At 42.3% G+C, this 21,855-nt stretch overlaps 1 protein-coding gene across 1 annotated transcript in view; it reads left to right on the top strand.

Annotated features, from left to right (window-relative positions):
* Nucleotides 1-21,855, top strand: part of LOC120998924 (vomeronasal type-2 receptor 26-like) — a 106,811-nt gene that overhangs the window by 45,073 nt on the left and 39,883 nt on the right. The gene's annotated exons all lie outside the window — the stretch shown is intronic.

The following is a 21,855-nucleotide window of genomic DNA, read 5'->3' as shown; positions in this document are numbered from 1 at the left end:
GGTTAAAATAGTGTTGCTAGGCACGGTCCGTCCTTCATAGAAGGACGGAGGACGCTGCGTGCAAGGTCAGATTACTGATAGCCAGGGACTGTAAGTAAATGATTAAAGCCAGGTCACCCCAGCAGCTGATAACAGTGCCTGGGCTGTGTGCACTTCTCCCTGTCCCTGCGCTTGGCAGACGCTCCCTCACTCAGCAGAGCTGGAGAAGTAGAGTCGAAGCAGTGCAGAGCAGGGAAGGGAGATCTGCCATCTGCTCAGTGTATAAATGAAAGCAACATGTGGTAAGAGGACCCCTTTGTGCTGCAGGAGATTAACCCTTTAGGGGGGAGGGCTCTGGTTACTGACACTTTTGGGGGGCTATTGTTACTGGCTAGTGAGGGCAGGCGGGATTAGCCTCAGGGTGAGGGCAGTGGCGGCCATCTTAACTGAATAGTGAAACTTCAGTTTTATGCAGACTGGTTGCTAAGGGCTGAATCTTATTAAATATGGGGTAAGTCAGTCTAATAGTAACTGATTCTGGAATATCATGTTATTAGTAACTACATATATGAAAATTGAAATTAGGGTCTAAGTGTGACAGTTATCCTTTAAGTTCAGTGTTGAAAAAGAATGCCGGAAGAATAGATGAATAGGACCCTATTCTATGAAGTAAGTGTCTATTGTTAACAGTCGTCTACTTACAGTTGATAACATCAACGATCCAACAGGTTTGGAGCCTTTAACTCCCAACCATCTACTTCACCTTAAGTCGGATTACATACAGCCACCGCCTGGCAAGTTCTCCAAAGAGGATTTATATGCTAAAAGGAGATGGTGAAGAGTTTAATATCTATCAGAACAGTTTTGGAATAGATGGAGATAAGCGTGCTTAGCCAATCTTATGCTAAGAAGTAAATGACAAACACCCAGAAGAAATGTCCAAGTTAGTGACATAGTGTTAGTGAAAGAAGAATATTTACCTAGAAGTCAATGGGAATTGGCCAAAGTTCTAGAAGTTCAAAAGGATGAAGACAAACTAGTAAGAAGAGTGTTGTTACAAATAGGAGACTCAAAACTTGACAAAAAAGAAAAAAGTCTCACTACTCCACTCAAGTTGGAACGTCCTATACAGAATTTAGTTGTTCTACTTGAGAATGATGGCCAGCTAAGACCTGTCCTAGGTTGCTAATATAGCTTATATGTGTATATAGCCAAACCTGCTAATAACCTTAATACAGTTCCTATGTTTATGTGTTAACCCGTAGAGGACCCACGCGTACATGTATGGCGCAGTGCCCAGGGCAACCAGGTGCTATAAATTGACCCACTTACACTCTTCAGAGCCTGCTCTTTCTGAGGCTTGCTCTACTAAGTGGCTTCTTATTAAGTGGAGTTAAAAAACAAGGAGTTTAAGAAAAGGAGTTTGGAAACTAAGGTTGGATATAATTTCCTTGTGTGTTGTTGGCTTAATTTTACGTGGTCCTTCGACTACAGCAGACAGGGTCTAAATCTAAATCATTTATACTGTTTTACTTTTTTACTGTTGTAATCCCCATTTAGTAGGTGTTGCACAATTTACAACGCAGTCCAGTGCACATCTTGCATGATGTATGCAGTCCTGGAACAGGAGTTCAAGGGTGTATATCTTTGTTCTAGATGTGAGCAAATTACCCGTTTGGAATCGCAGATCGAGTCTCTAAATGGGCAAGTTGCAACACTGAGAGGCATTGATAATTTGCAAAAGAGTTTGCTTCTCACCGAGCAAGCACTCTTTGGGGTAGATGAGGGGGAGGGTGACAGAGAGGAGGCTGAGGAAAGTGAGGTAGCTAGCTGGGTAAAAGTTAGAAAGCGGGGTAGAGGGAAGAGTGCCAGGGAGGCTAGCCCTGATCTGACACACCCCAACAAGTTTGCACGTTTGGCAGATGAGGGGGATGTCAGTCCGGGGACGGCACTGCTGCAGCCAGACACTTCCTCTGCCAGTCAGGGGAATGTCAGCTCCAGTAAGCAGGGAACCAGGAGAGCAGGGCAGGCCAGACAGGTGCTGGTAGTGGGAGACTCCATTATTAGGGGAACAGATAGGGAAATCTGTCACAAAGACCGTGATCGCCGAACAGTGTGCTGTCTTCCTGGCGCTAGAGTTCGACACATCGCGGATCGGGTTGACAGATTACTGGGAGGGGCTGGAGACGATCCAGCGGTCATGGTCCATATCGGAACCAATGACAAAGTTAGAGGTAGGTGGAGAGTCCTTAAAAATGATTTCAGGGATTTAGGTCAAAAGCTGAGGGCAAGGACCTCAAAGGTAGTATTTTCCGAAATACTGCCTGTACCACGAGCCACACAAGAAAGGCAATGGGAGATTAGGGAGATTAACAAGTGGCTCAAGAACTGGTGTAGGAAGGAGGGGTTTGGGTTCCTGGAGAACTGGGCAGATTTTTCTATCTGCTACAGGCTCTATCGTAGGGACGGGCTGCACCTCAATGGGGAAGGGGCAGCTGTGCTGGGGAGAAAGATGGCTAGAAGGTTGGAGGAGTGTTTAAACTAGGGACTGGGGGGGAGGGTAATTACGTTATAGGAGGGGAAGATAGTGCAGATAGAGACCGGGGGCAAGGTAATAAGAATGGGGGAGGAATGGAAGGAGGGACTAGAACAGTTCAGAAGGAAAGGTGTAGGGTAAAAAATATACATAAACCTCTCAAATGTATGTATACTAATGCCAGAAGCCTGACTAATAAAACTGGTGAACTGGAATTAGTGATGTGTGAGGAGGACTATGACATAGTGGGAATAACTGAGACATGGCTGGATGATAGCTATGACTGGGCAGTTAATGTACAAGGTTACAGTCTGTTTAGAAAGGATCGTCAAAACCGGAGAGGGGGAGGGGTCTGCCTTAATATAAAGTCCTGTCTAAAGCCCACAGTCCGAGAAGATATAAGTGAGGGACATGAACATGTGGAGTCACTGTGGGTAGAGATACATGGAGCTAAAAACAACAATAAATTACTAATAGGAGTTTACTATAAACCACCTAATATACCAGAGTCCACAGAAAATCTACTACTAAACGAGATAGACGAGGCGGCAAATCATAATGAGGTGGTTATTATGGGGGACTTCAACTACCCAGATATAGACTGGGAAACTGAAACTTGTATATCTCATAAGGGAAACAGGTTCATGGCAATAACCAAAGACAATTACCTCTCCCAACTGGTTCAGGACCCGACTAGAGGGACGGCCATACTGGACTTAGTATTAACCAATAGACCTGACAGAACAACAGACGTGCAGGTCGGGGGACACCTGGGAAATAGTGACCATAAAGTAATAACCTTCTAATTATCATTCAAAAGAGCGTTTCTACAGGGAGGAACAAAAATACCAAACTTCAAAAAAGCTAAATTTAGCCAACTAAGAGAGGCCATAGGCCAAACTAACTGGGACAAAGTCCTCACAAATACAGACACAAAATGGGATATCTTTAAAAACATCCTAAAAAGTCATTGTGAGAGGTACATACTGTATGGTAATAAAAGGTTAAGGAACAAAAAGAAACCAATGTGGATAAATAGAACTGTAAAGAAAGCAATAAATGACAAAAAGAAAGCATATAAAACACTAAAACAGGAGGGTAGCACGGAAGCACTGAAAAACTATAAGGAAAAAAATAGAACATGTAAAAAACAAATAAAAGCGGCCAAACTAGAGACCGAGAGATTAATTGCCAAAGAGAGTAAAACTAACCCTAAAATGTTCTTCAATTATATAAATGTTAAAAAGTATAAATCTGAAGGTGTTGGCCCTTTAAAGAGTAATGAGGGGGGAGTCGCAGAGAGCGACGAGGAGAAAGCAAAGCTGTTAAACATTTTTTTCTCCAATGTATTCACTGAGGAAAATAAATTCACTAAAGGAATTAAGTAATGTCATAGCCAGACCCTTATTTCTGATATTTGCGGACTCTATACTGACAGGGAATGTCCCACAGGATTGGCGCGTGGCATATGTGGTGCCAATATTCAAAAAGGGGCCAAAAACAGAGCCTGGAAACTATAGGCCGGTAAGTTTAACATCTGTAGTGGGTAAACTGTTTGAAAGTTTTCTGAGAGATGCTATATTAGAGCATCTCAACGGAAATAAGCAAATAACGCCATATGAGCATGGCTTCGTGAGGGATCGGTCATGTCAGACTAATTTAATCAGTTTCTATGAGGAGGTAAATTCTAGACTTGACAGCGGCGAATCAATGGATGTTGTATATCTGGACTTCTCCAAAGCATTTGACACTGTACCACATAAAAGTTTAGTATATAAAATGAGAATGCTCGGACTGGGAGAAAACATCTGTATGTGGGTAAGTAACTGGCTGAGTGATAGAAAACAGAGGGTGGTTATTAACGGTACATACTCAGATTGGGTCACTGTCACTAGTGGAGTACCTCAGGGGTCAGTATTGGGCCCTATTCTCTTCAATATATTTATTAATGATCTTGTAGAAGGCTTGCATAGTAAAGTATCAATTTTCGCAGATGACACTAAACTGTGTAAAGTAATTTACACTGATGAGGACAGTATACTGCTACAGAGGGATCTGGATAGATTGGAGGCTTGGGCAGATAAGTGGCAGATGAGGTTTAACACTGATAAATGTAAAGTTATGCACATGGGAAGGAAAAATGCAAGTCACCCGTACATACTAAATGGGAAACTGAAACTTGTATATCTCATAAGGGAAACAGGTTCATGGCAATAACCAAAGACAATTACCTCTCCCAACTGGTTCAGGACCCGACTAGAGGGACGGCCATACTGGACTTAGTATTAACCAATAGACCTGACAGAACAACAGACGTGCAGGTTGGGGGACACCTGGGAAATAGTGACCATAAAGTAATAACCTTCCAATTATCATTCAAAAGAGCGTTTCTACAGGGAGGAACAAAAATACCAAACTTCAAAAAAGCTAAATTTAGCCAACTAAGAGAGGCCATAGGCCAAACTAACTGGGACAAAGTCCTCACAAATACAGACACAAAATGGGATATCTTTAAAAACATCCTAAAAAGTCATTGTGAGAGGTACATACTGTATGGTAATAAAAGGTTAAGGAACAAAAAGAAACCAATGTGGATAAATAGAACTGTAAAGAAAGCAATAAATGACAAAAAGAAAGCATATAAAACACTAAAACAGGAGGGTAGCACGGAAGCACTGAAAAACTATAAGGAAAAAAATAGAACATGTAAAAAACATAATGATGGCCAGCTAAGACCTGTCCTAGGTTGCTAATATAGCTTATATGTGTATATAGCCAAACCTGCTAATAACCTTAATACAGTTCCTATGTTTATGTGTTAACCCGTAGAGGACCCACGCGTACATGTATGGCGCAGTGCCCAGGGCAACCAGGTGCTATAAATTGACCCACTTACACTCTTCAGAGCCTGCTCTTTCTGAGGCTTGCTCTACTAAGTGGCTTCTTATTAAGTGGAGTTAAAAAACAAGGAGTTTAAGAAAAGGAGTTTGGAAACTAAGGTTGGATATAATTTCCTTGTGTGTTGTTGGCTTAATTTTACGTGGTCCTTCGACTACAGCAGACAGGGTCTAAATCTAAATCATTTATACTGTTTTACTTTTTTACTGTTGTAATCCCCATTTAGTAGGTGTTGCACAATTTACAACGCAGTCCAGTGCACATCTTGCATGATGTATGCAGTCCTGGAACAGGAGTTCAAGGGTGTATATCTTTGTTCTAGATGTGAGCAAATTACCCGTTTGGAATCGCAGATCGAGTCTCTAAATGGGCAAGTTGCAACACTGAGAGGCATTGATAATTTGCAAAAGAGTTTGCTTCTCACCGAGCAAGCACTCTTTGGGGTAGATGAGGGGGAGGGTGACAGAGAGGAGGCTGAGGAAAGTGAGGTAGCTAGCTGGGTAAAAGTTAGAAAGCGGGGTAGAGGGAAGAGTGCCAGGGAGGCTAGCCCTGATCTGACACACCCCAACAAGTTTGCACGTTTGGCAGATGAGGGGGATGTCAGTCCGGGGACGGCACTGCTGCAGCCAGACACTTCCTCTGCCAGTCAGGGGAATGTCAGCTCCAGTAAGCAGGGAACCAGGAGAGCAGGGCAGGCCAGACAGGTGCTGGTAGTGGGAGACTCCATTATTAGGGGAACAGATAGGGAAATCTGTCACAAAGACCGTGATCGCCGAACAGTGTGCTGTCTTCCTGGCGCTAGAGTTCGACACATCGCGGATCGGGTTGACAGATTACTGGGAGGGGCTGGAGACGATCCAGCGGTCATGGTCCATATCGGAACCAATGACAAAGTTAGAGGTAGGTGGAGAGTCCTTAAAAATGATTTCAGGGATTTAGGTCAAAAGCTGAGGGCAAGGACCTCAAAGGTAGTATTTTCCGAAATACTGCCTGTACCACGAGCCACACAAGAAAGGCAATGGGAGATTAGGGAGATTAACAAGTGGCTCAAGAACTGGTGTAGGAAGGAGGGGTTTGGGTTCCTGGAGAACTGGGCAGATTTTTCTATCTGCTACAGGCTCTATCGTAGGGACGGGCTGCACCTCAATGGGGAAGGGGCAGCTGTGCTGGGGAGAAAGATGGCTAGAAGGTTGGAGGAGTGTTTAAACTAGGGACTGGGGGGGAGGGTAATTACGTTATAGGAGGGGAAGATAGTGCAGATAGAGACCGGGGGCAAGGTAATAAGAATGGGGGAGGAATGGAAGGAGGGACTAGAACAGTTCAGAAGGAAAGGTGTAGGGTAAAAAAATATACATAAACCTCTCAAATGTATGTATACTAATGCCAGAAGCCTGACTAATAAAACTGGTGAACTGGAATTAGTGATGTGTGAGGAGGACTATGACATAGTGGGAATAACTGAGACATGGCTGGATGATAGCTATGACTGGGCAGTTAATGTACAAGGTTACAGTCTGTTTAGAAAGGATCGTCAAAACCGGAGAGGGGGAGGGGTCTGCCTTAATATAAAGTCCTGTCTAAAGCCCACAGTCCGAGAAGATATAAGTGAGGGACATGAACATGTGGAGTCACTGTGGGTAGAGATACATGGAGCTAAAAACAACAATAAATTACTAATAGGAGTTTACTATAAACCACCTAATATACCAGAGTCCACAGAAAATCTACTACTAAACGAGATAGACGAGGCGGCAAATCATAATGAGGTGGTTATTATGGGGGACTTCAACTACCCAGATATAGACTGGGAAACTGAAACTTGTATATCTCATAAGGGAAACAGGTTCATGGCAATAACCAAAGACAATTACCTCTCCCAACTGGTTCAGGACCCGACTAGAGGGACGGCCATACTGGACTTAGTATTAACCAATAGACCTGACAGAACAACAGACGTGCAGGTCGGGGGACACCTGGGAAATAGTGACCATAAAGTAATAACCTTCTAATTATCATTCAAAAGAGCGTTTCTACAGGGAGGAACAAAAATACCAAACTTCAAAAAAGCTAAATTTAGCCAACTAAGAGAGGCCATAGGCCAAACTAACTGGGACAAAGTCCTCACAAATACAGACACAAAATGGGATATCTTTAAAAACATCCTAAAAAGTCATTGTGAGAGGTACATACTGTATGGTAATAAAAGGTTAAGGAACAAAAAGAAACCAATGTGGATAAATAGAACTGTAAAGAAAGCAATAAATGACAAAAAGAAAGCATATAAAACACTAAAACAGGAGGGTAGCACGGAAGCACTGAAAAACTATAAGGAAAAAAATAGAACATGTAAAAAACAAATAAAAGCGGCCAAACTAGAGACCGAGAGATTAATTGCCAAAGAGAGTAAAACTAACCCTAAAATGTTCTTCAATTATATAAATGTTAAAAAGTATAAATCTGAAGGTGTTGGCCCTTTAAAGAGTAATGAGGGGGGAGTCGCAGAGAGCGACGAGGAGAAAGCAAAGCTGTTAAACATTTTTTTCTCCAATGTATTCACTGAGGAAAATAAATTCACTAAAGGAATTAAGTAATGTCATAGCCAGACCCTTATTTCTGATATTTGCGGACTCTATACTGACAGGGAATGTCCCACAGGATTGGCGCGTGGCATATGTGGTGCCAATATTCAAAAAGGGGCCAAAAACAGAGCCTGGAAACTATAGGCCGGTAAGTTTAACATCTGTAGTGGGTAAACTGTTTGAAAGTTTTCTGAGAGATGCTATATTAGAGCATCTCAACGGAAATAAGCAAATAACGCCATATGAGCATGGCTTCGTGAGGGATCGGTCATGTCAGACTAATTTAATCAGTTTCTATGAGGAGGTAAATTCTAGACTTGACAGCGGCGAATCAATGGATGTTGTATATCTGGACTTCTCCAAAGCATTTGACACTGTACCACATAAAAGTTTAGTATATAAAATGAGAATGCTCGGACTGGGAGAAAACATCTGTATGTGGGTAAGTAACTGGCTGAGTGATAGAAAACAGAGGGTGGTTATTAACGGTACATACTCAGATTGGGTCACTGTCACTAGTGGAGTACCTCAGGGGTCAGTATTGGGCCCTATTCTCTTCAATATATTTATTAATGATCTTGTAGAAGGCTTGCATAGTAAAGTATCAATTTTCGCAGATGACACTAAACTGTGTAAAGTAATTTACACTGATGAGGACAGTATACTGCTACAGAGGGATCTGGATAGATTGGAGGCTTGGGCAGATAAGTGGCAGATGAGGTTTAACACTGATAAATGTAAAGTTATGCACATGGGAAGGAAAAATGCAAGTCACCCGTACATACTAAATGGGAAACTGAAACTTGTATATCTCATAAGGGAAACAGGTTCATGGCAATAACCAAAGACAATTACCTCTCCCAACTGGTTCAGGACCCGACTAGAGGGACGGCCATACTGGACTTAGTATTAACCAATAGACCTGACAGAACAACAGACGTGCAGGTTGGGGGACACCTGGGAAATAGTGACCATAAAGTAATAACCTTCCAATTATCATTCAAAAGAGCGTTTCTACAGGGAGGAACAAAAATACCAAACTTCAAAAAAGCTAAATTTAGCCAACTAAGAGAGGCCATAGGCCAAACTAACTGGGACAAAGTCCTCACAAATACAGACACAAAATGGGATATCTTTAAAAACATCCTAAAAAGTCATTGTGAGAGGTACATACTGTATGGTAATAAAAGGTTAAGGAACAAAAAGAAACCAATGTGGATAAATAGAACTGTAAAGAAAGCAATAAATGACAAAAAGAAAGCATATAAAACACTAAAACAGGAGGGTAGCACGGAAGCACTGAAAAACTATAAGGAAAAAAATAGAACATGTAAAAAACATAATGATGGCCAGCTAAGACCTGTCCTAGGTTGCTAATATAGCTTATATGTGTATATAGCCAAACCTGCTAATAACCTTAATACAGTTCCTATGTTTATGTGTTAACCCGTAGAGGACCCACGCGTACATGTATGGCGCAGTGCCCAGGGCAACCAGGTGCTATAAATTGACCCACTTACACTCTTCAGAGCCTGCTCTTTCTGAGGCTTGCTCTACTAAGTGGCTTCTTATTAAGTGGAGTTAAAAAACAAGGAGTTTAAGAAAAGGAGTTTGGAAACTAAGGTTGGATATAATTTCCTTGTGTGTTGTTGGCTTAATTTTACGTGGTCCTTCGACTACAGCAGACAGGGTCTAAATCTAAATCATTTATACTGTTTTACTTTTTTACTGTTGTAATCCCCATTTAGTAGGTGTTGCACAATTTACAACGCAGTCCAGTGCACATCTTGCATGATGTATGCAGTCCTGGAACAGGAGTTCAAGGGTGTATATCTTTGTTCTAGATGTGAGCAAATTACCCGTTTGGAATCGCAGATCGAGTCTCTAAATGGGCAAGTTGCAACACTGAGAGGCATTGATAATTTGCAAAAGAGTTTGCTTCTCACCGAGCAAGCACTCTTTGGGGTAGATGAGGGGGAGGGTGACAGAGAGGAGGCTGAGGAAAGTGAGGTAGCTAGCTGGGTAAAAGTTAGAAAGCGGGGTAGAGGGAAGAGTGCCAGGGAGGCTAGCCCTGATCTGACACACCCCAACAAGTTTGCACGTTTGGCAGATGAGGGGGATGTCAGTCCGGGGACGGCACTGCTGCAGCCAGACACTTCCTCTGCCAGTCAGGGGAATGTCAGCTCCAGTAAGCAGGGAACCAGGAGAGCAGGGCAGGCCAGACAGGTGCTGGTAGTGGGAGACTCCATTATTAGGGGAACAGATAGGGAAATCTGTCACAAAGACCGTGATCGCCGAACAGTGTGCTGTCTTCCTGGCGCTAGAGTTCGACACATCGCGGATCGGGTTGACAGATTACTGGGAGGGGCTGGAGATGATCCAGCGGTCATGGTCCATATCGGAACCAATGACAAAGTTAGAGGTAGGTGGAGAGTCCTTAAAAATGATTTCAGGGATTTAGGTCAAAAGCTGAGGGCAAGGACCTCAAAGGTAGTATTTTCCGAAATACTGCCTGTACCACGAGCCACACAAGAAAGGCAATGGGAGATTAGGGAGATTAACAAGTGGCTCAAGAACTGGTGTAGGAAGGAGGGGTTTGGGTTCCTGGAGAACTGGGCAGATTTTTCTATCTGCTACAGGCTCTATCGTAGGGACGGGCTGCACCTCAATGGGGAAGGGGCAGCTGTGCTGGGGAGAAAGATGGCTAGAAGGTTGGAGGAGTGTTTAAACTAGGGACTGGGGGGGAGGGTAATTACGTTATAGGAGGGGAAGATAGTGCAGATAGAGACCGGGGGCAAGGTAATAAGAATGGGGGAGGAATGGAAGGAGGGACTAGAACAGTTCAGAAGGAAAGGTGTAGGGTAAAAAATATACATAAACCTCTCAAATGTATGTATACTAATGCCAGAAGCCTGACTAATAAAACTGGTGAACTGGAATTAGTGATGTGTGAGGAGGACTATGACATAGTGGGAATAACTGAGACATGGCTGGATGATAGCTATGACTGGGCAGTTAATGTACAAGGTTACAGTCTGTTTAGAAAGGATCGTCAAAACCGGAGAGGGGGAGGGGTCTGCCTTTATATAAAGTCCTGTCTAAAGCCCACAGTCCGAGAAGATATAAGTGAGGGACATGAACATGTGGAGTCACTGTGGGTAGAGATACATGGAGCTAAAAACAACAATAAATTACTAATAGGAGTTTACTATAAACCACCTAATATACCAGAGTCCACAGAAAATCTACTACTAAACGAGATAGACGAGGCGGCAAATCATAATGAGGTGGTTATTATGGGGGACTTCAACTACCCAGATATAGACTGGGAAACTGAAACTTGTATATCTCATAAGGGAAACAGGTTCATGGCAATAACCAAAGACAATTACCTCTCCCAACTGGTTCAGGACCCGACTAGAGGGACGGCCATACTGGACTTAGTATTAACCAATAGACCTGACAGAACAACAGACGTGCAGGTTGGGGGACACCTGGGAAATAGTGACCATAAAGTAATAACCTTCCAATTATCATTCAAAAGAGGGTTTCTACAGGGAGGAACAAAAATACCAAACTTCAAAAAAGCTAAATTTAGCCAACTAAGAGAGGCCATAGGCCAAACTAACTGGGACAAAGTCCTCACAAATACAGACACAAAATGGGATATCTTTAAAAACATCCTAAAAAGTCATTGTGAGAGGTACATACTGTATGGTAATAAAAGGTTAAGGAACAAAAAGAAACCAATGTGGATAAATAGAACTGTAAAGAAAGCAATAAATGACAAAAAGAAAGCATATAAAACACTAAAACAGGAGGGTAGCACGGAAGCACTGAAAAACTATAAGGAAAAAAATAGAACATGTAAAAAACAAATAAAAGCGGCCAAACTAGAGACCGAGAGATTAATTGCCAAAGAGAGTAAAACTAACCCTAAAATGTTCTTCAATTATATAAATGTTAAAAAGTATAAATCTGAAGGTGTTGGCCCTTTAAAGAGTAATGAGGGGGGAGTCGCAGAGAGCGACGAGGAGAAAGCAAAGCTGTTAAACATTTTTTTCTCCAATGTATTCACTGAGGAAAATAAATTCACTAAAGGAATTAAGTAATGTCATAGCCAGACCCTTATTTCTGATATTTGCGGACTCTATACTGACAGGGAATGTCCCACAGGATTGGCGCGTGGCATATGTGGTGCCAATATTCAAAAAGGGGCCAAAAACAGAGCCTGGAAACTATAGGCCGGTAAGTTTAACATCTGTAGTGGGTAAACTGTTTGAAGGTTTTCTGAGAGATGCTATATTAGAGCATCTCAACGGAAATAAGCAAATAACGCCATATCAGCATGGCTTCGTGAGGGATCGGTCATGTCAGACTAATTTAATCAGTTTCTATGAGGAGGTAAGTTCTAGACTTGACAGCGGCGAATCAATGGATGTTGTATATCTGGACTTCTCCAAAGCATTTGACACTGTACCACATAAAAGTTTAGTATATAAAATGAGAATGCTCGGACTGGGAGAAAACATCTGTATGTGGGTAAGTAACTGGCTGAGTGATAGAAAACAGAGGGTGGTTATTAACGGTACATACTCAGATTGGGTCACTGTCACTAGTGGAGTACCTCAGGGGTCAGTATTGGGCCCTATTCTCTTCAATATATTTATTAATGATCTTGTAGAAGGCTTGCATAGTAAAGTATCAATTTTCGCAGATGACACTAAACTGTGTAAAGTAATTTACACTGATGAGGACAGTATACTGCTACAGAGGGATCTGGATAGATTGGAGGCTTGGGCAGATAAGTGGCAGATGAGGTTTAACACTGATAAATGTAAAGTTATGCACATGGGAAGGAAAAATGCAAGTCACCCGTACATACTAAATGGGAAACTGAAACTTGTATATCTCATAAGGGAAACAGGTTCATGGCAATAACCAAAGACAATTACCTCTCCCAACTGGTTCAGGACCCGACTAGAGGGACGGCCATACTGGACTTAGTATTAACCAATAGACCTGACAGAACAACAGACGTGCAGGTTGGGGGACACCTGGGAAATAGTGACCATAAAGTAATAACCTTCCAATTATCATTCAAAAGAGCGTTTCTACAGGGAGGAACAAAAATACCAAACTTCAAAAAAGCTAAATTTAGCCAACTAAGAGAGGCCATAGGCCAAACTAACTGGGACAAAGTCCTCACAAATACAGACACAAAATGGGATATCTTTAAAAACATCCTAAAAAGTCATTGTGAGAGGTACATACTGTATGGTAATAAAAGGTTAAGGAACAAAAAGAAACCAATGTGGATAAATAGAACTGTAAAGAAAGCAATAAATGACAAAAAGAAAGCATATAAAACACTAAAACAGGAGGGTAGCACGGAAGCACTGAAAAACTATAAGGAAAAAAATAGAACATGTAAAAAACATAATGATGGCCAGCTAAGACCTGTCCTAGGTTGCTAATATAGCTTATATGTGTATATAGCCAAACCTGCTAATAACCTTAATACAGTTCCTATGTTTATGTGTTAACCCGTAGAGGACCCACGCGTACATGTATGGCGCAGTGCCCAGGGCAACCAGGTGCTATAAATTGACCCACTTACACTCTTCAGAGCCTGCTCTTTCTGAGGCTTGCTCTACTAAGTGGCTTCTTATTAAGTGGAGTTAAAAAACAAGGAGTTTAAGAAAAGGAGTTTGGAAACTAAGGTTGGATATAATTTCCTTGTGTGTTGTTGGCTTAATTTTACGTGGTCCTTCGACTACAGCAGACAGGGTCTAAATCTAAATCATTTATACTGTTTTACTTTTTTACTGTTGTAATCCCCATTTAGTAGGTGTTGCACAATTTACAACGCAGTCCAGTGCACATCTTGCATGATGTATGCAGTCCTGGAACAGGAGTTCAAGGGTGTATATCTTTGTTCTAGATGTGAGCAAATTACCCGTTTGGAATCGCAGATCGAGTCTCTAAATGGGCAAGTTGCAACACTGAGAGGCATTGATAATTTGCAAAAGAGTTTGCTTCTCACCGAGCAAGCACTCTTTGGGGTAGATGAGGGGGAGGGTGACAGAGAGGAGGCTGAGGAAAGTGAGGTAGCTAGCTGGGTAAAAGTTAGAAAGCGGGGTAGAGGGAAGAGTGCCAGGGAGGCTAGCCCTGATCTGACACACCCCAACAAGTTTGCACGTTTGGCAGATGAGGGGGATGTCAGTCCGGGGACGGCACTGCTGCAGCCAGACACTTCCTCTGCCAGTCAGGGGAATGTCAGCTCCAGTAAGCAGGGAACCAGGAGAGCAGGGCAGGCCAGACAGGTGCTGGTAGTGGGAGACTCCATTATTAGGGGAACAGATAGGGAAATCTGTCACAAAGACCGTGATCGCCGAACAGTGTGCTGTCTTCCTGGCGCTAGAGTTCGACACATCGCGGATCGGGTTGACAGATTACTGGGAGGGGCTGGAGACGATCCAGCGGTCATGGTCCATATCGGAACCAATGACAAAGTTAGAGGTAGGTGGAGAGTCCTTAAAAATGATTTCAGGGATTTAGGTCAAAAGCTGAGGGCAAGGACCTCAAAGGTAGTATTTTCCGAAATACTGCCTGTACCACGAGCCACACAAGAAAGGCAATGGGAGATTAGGGAGATTAACAAGTGGCTCAAGAACTGGTGTAGGAAGGAGGGGTTTGGGTTCCTGGAGAACTGGGCAGATTTTTCTATCTGCTACAGGCTCTATCGTAGGGACGGGCTGCACCTCAATGGGGAAGGGGCAGCTGTGCTGGGGAGAAAGATGGCTAGAAGGTTGGAGGAGTGTTTAAACTAGGGACTGGGGGGGAGGGTAATTACGTTATAGGAGGGGAAGATAGTGCAGATAGAGACCGGGGGCAAGGTAATAAGAATGGGGGAGGAATAGAAGGAGGGACTAGAACAGTTCAGAAGGAAAGGTGTAGGGTAAAAAATATACATAAACCTCTCAAATGTATGTATACTAATGCCAGAAGCCTGACTAATAAAACTGGTGAACTGGAATTAGTGATGTGTGAGGAGGACTATGACATAGTGGGAATAACTGAGACATGGCTGGATGATAGCTATGACTGGGCAGTTAATGTACAAGGTTACAGTCTGTTTAGAAAGGATCGTCAAAACCGGAGAGGGGGAGGGGTCTGCCTTTATATAAAGTCCTGTCTAAAGCCCACAGTCCGAGAAGATATAAGTGAGGGACATGAACATGTGGAGTCACTGTGGGTAGAGATACATGGAGCTAAAAACAACAATAAATTACTAATAGGAGTTTACTATAAACCACCTAATATACCAGAGTCCACAGAAAATCTACTACTAAACGAGATAGACGAGGCGGCAAATCATAATGAGGTGGTTATTATGGGGGACTTCAACTACCCAGATATAGACTGGGAAACTGAAACTTGTATATCTCATAAGGGAAACAGGTTCATGGCAATAACCAAAGACAATTACCTCTCCCAACTGGTTCAGGACCCGACTAGAGGGACGGCCATACTGGACTTAGTATTAACCAATAGACCTGACAGAACAACAGACGTGCAGGTTGGGGGACACCTGGGAAATAGTGACCATAAAGTAATAACCTTCCAATTATCATTCAAAAGAGGGTTTCTACAGGGAGGAACAAAAATACCAAACTTCAAAAAAGCTAAATTTAGCCAACTAAGAGAGGCCATAGGCCAAACTAACTGGGACAAAGTCCTCACAAATACAGACACAAAATGGGATATCTTTAAAAACATCCTAAAAAGTCATTGTGAGAGGTACATACTGTATGGTAATAAAAGGTTAAGGAACAAAAAGAAACCAATGTGGATAAATAGAACTGTAAAGAAAGCAATAAATGACAAAAAGAAAGCATATAAAACACTAAAACAGGAGGGTAGCACGGAAGCACTGAAAAACTATAAGGAAAAAAATAGAACATGTAAAAAACAAATAAAAGCGGCCAAACTAGAGACCGAGAGATTAATTGCCAAAGAGAGTAAAACTAACCCTAAAATGTTCTTCAATTATATAAATGTTAAAAAGTATAAATCTGAAGGTGTTGGCCCTTTAAAGAGTAATGAGGGGGGAGTCGCAGAGAGCGACGAGGAGAAAGCAAAGCTGTTAAACATTTTTTTCTCCAATGTATTCACTGAGGAAAATAAATTCACTAAAGGAATTAAGTAATGTCATAGCCAGACCCTTATTTCTGATATTTGCGGACTCTATACTGACAGGGAATGTCCCACAGGATTGGCGCGTGGCATATGTGGTGCCAATATTCAAAAAGGGGCCAAAAACAGAGCCTGGAAACTATAGGCCGGTAAGTTTAACATCTGTAGTGGGTAAACTGTTTGAAGGTTTTCTGAGAGATGCTATATTAGAGCATCTCAACGGAAATAAGCAAATAACGCCATATCAGCATGGCTTCGTGAGGGATCGGTCATGTCAGACTAATTTAATCAGTTTCTATGAGGAGGTAAGTTCTAGAATTGACAGCGGCGAATCAATGGATGTCGTATATCTGGACTTCTCCAAAGCATTTGACACTGTACCACATAAAAGTTTAGTATATAAAATGAGAATGCTCGGACTGGGAGAAAACATCTGTATGTGGGTAAGTAACTGGCTGAGTGATAGAAAACAGAGGGTGGTTATTAACGGTACATACTCAGATTGGGTCACTATCACTAGTGGAGTACCTCAGGGGTCAGTATTGGGCCCTATTCTCTTCAATATATTTATTAATGATCTTGTAGAAGGCTTGCATAGTAAAGTATCAATTTTCGCAGATGACACTAAACTGTGTAAAGTAATTTACACTGATGAGGACAGTATACTGCTACAGAGGGATCTGGATAGATTGGAGGCTTGGGCAGATAAGTGGCAGATGAGGTTTAACACTGATAAATGTAAAGTTATGCACATGGGAAGGAAAAATGCAAGTCACCCGTACATACTAAATGGGAAACTGAAACTTGTATATCTCATAAGGGAAACAGGTTCATGGCAATAACCAAAGACAATTACCTCTCCCAACTGGTTCAGGACCCGACTAGAGGGACGGCCATACTGGACTTAGTATTAACCAATAGACCTGACAGAACAACAGACGTGCAGGTTGGGGGACACCTGGGAAATAGTGACCATAAAGTAATAACCTTCCAATTATCATTCAAAAGAGCGTTTCTACAGGGAGGAACAAAAATACCAAACTTCAAAAAAGCTAAATTTAGCCAACTAAGAGAGGCCATAGGCCAAACTAACTGGGACAAAGTCCTCACAAATACAGACACAAAATGGGATATCTTTAAAAACATCCTAAAAAGTCATTGTGAGAGGTACATACTGTATGGTAATAAAAGGTTAAGGAACAAAAAGAAACCAATGTGGATAAATAGAACTGTAAAGAAAGCAATAAATGACAAAAAGAAAGCATATAAAACACTAAAACAGGAGGGTAGCACGGAAGCACTGAAAAACTATAAGGAAAAAAATAGAACATGTAAAAAACATAATGATGGCCAGCTAAGACCTGTCCTAGGTTGCTAATATAGCTTATATGTGTATATAGCCAAACCTGCTAATAACCTTAATACAGTTCCTATGTTTATGTGTTAACCCGTAGAGGACCCACGCGTACATGTATGGCGCAGTGCCCAGGGCAACCAGGTGCTATAAATTGACCCACTTACACTCTTCAGAGCCTGCTCTTTCTGAGGCTTGCTCTACTAAGTGGCTTCTTATTAAGTGGAGTTAAAAAACAAGGAGTTTAAGAAAAGGAGTTTGGAAACTAAGGTTGGATATAATTTCCTTGTGTGTTGTTGGCTTAATTTTACGTGGTCCTTCGACTACAGCAGACAGGGTCTAAATCTAAATCATTTATACTGTTTTACTTTTTTACTGTTGTAATCCCCATTTAGTAGGTGTTGCACAATTTACAACGCAGTCCAGTGCACATCTTGCATGATGTATGCAGTCCTGGAACAGGAGTTCAGGGGTGTATATCTTTGTTCTAGATGTGAGCAAATTACCCGTTTGGAATCGCAGATCGAGTCTCTAAATGGGCAAGTTGCAACACTGAGAGGCATTGATAATTTGCAAAAGAGTTTGCTTCTCACCGAGCAAGCACTCTTTGGGGTAGATGAGGGGGAGGGTGACAGAGAGGAGGCTGAGGAAAGTGAGGTAGCTAGCTGGGTAAAAGTTAGAAAGCGGGGTAGAGGGAAGAGTGCCAGGGAGGCTAGCCCTGATCTGACACACCCCAACAAGTTTGCACGTTTGGCAGATGAGGGGATGTCAGTCCGGGGACGGCACTGCTGCAGCCAGACACTTCCTCTGCCAGTCAGGGGAATGTCAGCTCCAGTAAGCAGGGAACCAGGAGAGCAGGGCAGGCCAGACAGGTGCTGGTAGTGGGAGACTCCATTATTAGGGGAACAGATAGGGAAATCTGTCACAAAGACCGTGATCGCCGAACAGTGTGCTGTCTTCCTGGCGCTAGAGTTCGACACATCGCGGATCGGGTTGACAGATTACTGGGAGGGGCTGGAGACGATCCAGCGGTCATGGTCCATATCGGAACCAATGACAAAGTTAGAGGTAGGTGGAGAGTCCTTAAAAATGATTTCAGGGATTTAGGTCAAAAGCTGAGGGCAAGGACCTCAAAGGTAGTATTTTCCGAAATACTGCCTGTACCACGAGCCACACAAGAAAGGCAATGGGAGATTAGGGAGATTAACAAGTGGCTCAAGAACTGGTGTAGGAAGGAGGGGTTTAGGTTCCTGGAGAACTGGGCAGATTTTTCTATCTGCTACAGGCTCTATCGTAGGGACGGGCTGCACCTCAATGGGGAAGGGGCAGCTGTGCTGGGGAGAAAGATGGCTAGAAGGTTGGAGGAGTGTTTAAACTAGGGACTGGGGGGGAGGGTAATTACGTTATAGGAGGGGAAGATAGTGCAGATAGAGACCGGGGGCAAGGTAATAAGAATGGGGGAGGAATGGAAGGAGGGACTAGAACAGTTCAGAAGGAAAGGTGTAGGGTAAAAAATATACATAAACCTCTCAAATGTATGTATACTAATGCCAGAAGCCTGACTAATAAAACTGGTGAACTGGAATTAGTGATGTGTGAGGAGGACTATGACATAGTGGGAATAACTGAGACATGGCTGGATGATAGCTATGACTGGGCAGTTAATGTACAAGGTTACAGTCTGTTTAGAAAGGATCGTCAAAACCGGAGAGGGGGAGGGGTCTGCCTTTATATAAAGTCCTGTCTAAAGCCCACAGTCCGAGAAGATATAAGTGAGGGACATGAACATGTGGAGTCACTGTGGGTAGAGATACATGGAGCTAAAAACAACAATAAATTACTAATAGGAGTTTACTATAAACCACCTAATATACCAGAGTCCACAGAAAATCTACTACTAAACGAGATAGACGAGGCGGCAAATCATAATGAGGTGGTTATTATGGGGGACTTCAACTACCCAGATATAGACTGGGAAACTGAAACTTGTATATCTCATAAGGGAAACAGGTTCATGGCAATAACCAAAGACAATTACCTCTCCCAACTGGTTCAGGACCCGACTAGAGGGACGGCCATACTGGACTTAGTATTAACCAATAGACCTGACAGAACAACAGACGTGCAGGTCGGGGGACACCTGGGAAATAGTGACCATAAAGTAATAACCTTCTAATTATCATTCAAAAGAGCGTTTCTACAGGGAGGAACAAAAATACCAAACTTCAAAAAAGCTAAATTTAGCCAACTAAGAGAGGCCATAGGCCAAACTAACTGGGACAAAGTCCTCACAAATACAGACACAAAATGGGATATCTTTAAAAACATCCTAAAAAGTCATTGTGAGAGGTACATACTGTATGGTAATAAAAGGTTAAGGAACAAAAAGAAACCAATGTGGATAAATAGAACTGTAAAGAAAGCAATAAATGACAAAAAGAAAGCATATAAAACACTAAAACAGGAGGGTAGCACGGAAGCACTGAAAAACTATAAGGAAAAAAATAGAACATGTAAAAAACAAATAAAAGCGGCCAAACTAGAGACCGAGAGATTAATTGCCAAAGAGAGTAAAACTAACCCTAAAATGTTCTTCAATTATATAAATGTTAAAAAGTATAAATCTGAAGGTGTTGGCCCTTTAAAGAGTAATGAGGGGGGAGTCGCAGAGAGCGACGAGGAGAAAGCAAAGCTGTTAAACATTTTTTTCTCCAATGTATTCACTGAGGAAAATAAATTGTCAGATGACATGCAGAATGCAAAAATAAATTCCCCATTAAAAGTGTCCTGTCTGACCCAGGAAGAAGTACATCAGCGACTTAAAAAGATTAAAATAGACAAATCGCCAGGACCGGATGGCATACACCCCCGTATCCTAAGGGAATTAAGTAATGTCATAGCCAGACCCTTATTTCTGATATTTGCGGACTCTATACTGACAGGGAATGTCCCACAGGATTGGCGCGTGGCATATGTGGTGCCAATATTCAAAAAGGGGCCAAAAACAGAGCCTGGAAACTATAGGCCGGTAAGTTTAACATCTGTAGTGGGTAAACTGTTTGAAGGTTTTCTGAGAGATGCTATATTAGAGCATCTCAACGGAAATAAGCAAATAACGCCATATCAGCATGGCTTCGTGAGGGATCGGTCATGTCAGACTAATTTAATCAGTTTCTATGAGGAGGTAAGTTCTAGACTTGACAGCGGCGAATCAATGGATGTCGTATATCTGGACTTCTCCAAAGCATTTGACACTGTACCGCATAAAAGTTTAGTATATAAAATGAGAATGCTCGGACTGGGAGAAAACATCTGTATGTGGGTAAGTAACTGGCTCAATGATAGAAAACAGAGGGTGGTTATTAACGGTACATACTCAGATTGGGTCACTGTCACTAGTGGAGTACCTCAGGGGTCAGTATTGGGCCCTATTCTCTTCAATATATTTATTAATGATCTTGTAGAAGGCTTGCATAGTAAAGTATCAATTTTCGCAGATGACACTAAACTGTGTAAAGTAATTTACACTGATGAGGACAGTATACTGCTACAGAGGGATCTGGATAGATTGGAGGCTTGGGCAGATAAGTGGCAGATGAGGTTTAACACTGATAAATGTAAGGTTATGCACATGGGAAGGAAAAATGCAAGTCACCCGTACATACTAAATGGTAAAACACTCGGTAACACTGACATGGAAAAGGATCTAGGAATTTTAATAAACAGCAAACTAAGCAGCAAAAACCAGTGTCAGGCAGCTGCTGCCAAGGCCAACAAGATAATGGGTTGCATCAGAAGGGGCATAGATTCCCTTGATATGAACATAGTCCTACCACTTTACAAATCGCTAGTCAGACCACACATGGAGTACTGTGTACAGTTCTGGGCTCCTGTAAACAAGGCAGTCATAGCAGAGCTAGAGAGGGTTCAGAGGAGGGCAACTAAAGTAATAACTGGAATGGGGCAACTACAGTACCCTGAAAGATTATCAAAATTAGGGTTATTCACTTTAGAAATAAGACGACTGAGGGGAGATCTAATTACTATGTATAAATATATCAGGGGTCAGTACAGAGACCTATCCCATCAGCTATTTATCCCCAGGACTGTGACTGTGACGAGGGGACATCCTCTGCGTCTGGAGGAAAGAAGGTTTGTACACAAACATAGAAGAGGATTCTTTACGGTAAGAGCAGTGAGACTATGGAACTCTCTGCCTGAGGAGGTGGTGATGGTGAGTACAATAAAGGAATTCAAGAGGGGCCTGGATGTGTTTCTGGAGTGTAATAATATTACAGGCTATGGCTACT

Source organism: Bufo bufo, chromosome 4, assembly GCF_905171765.1.
Source record: "Bufo bufo chromosome 4, aBufBuf1.1, whole genome shotgun sequence".
NCBI lineage: Eukaryota > Metazoa > Chordata > Amphibia > Anura > Bufonidae > Bufo > Bufo bufo.
This window is presented reverse-complemented; position numbering and strand designations above follow the sequence as displayed.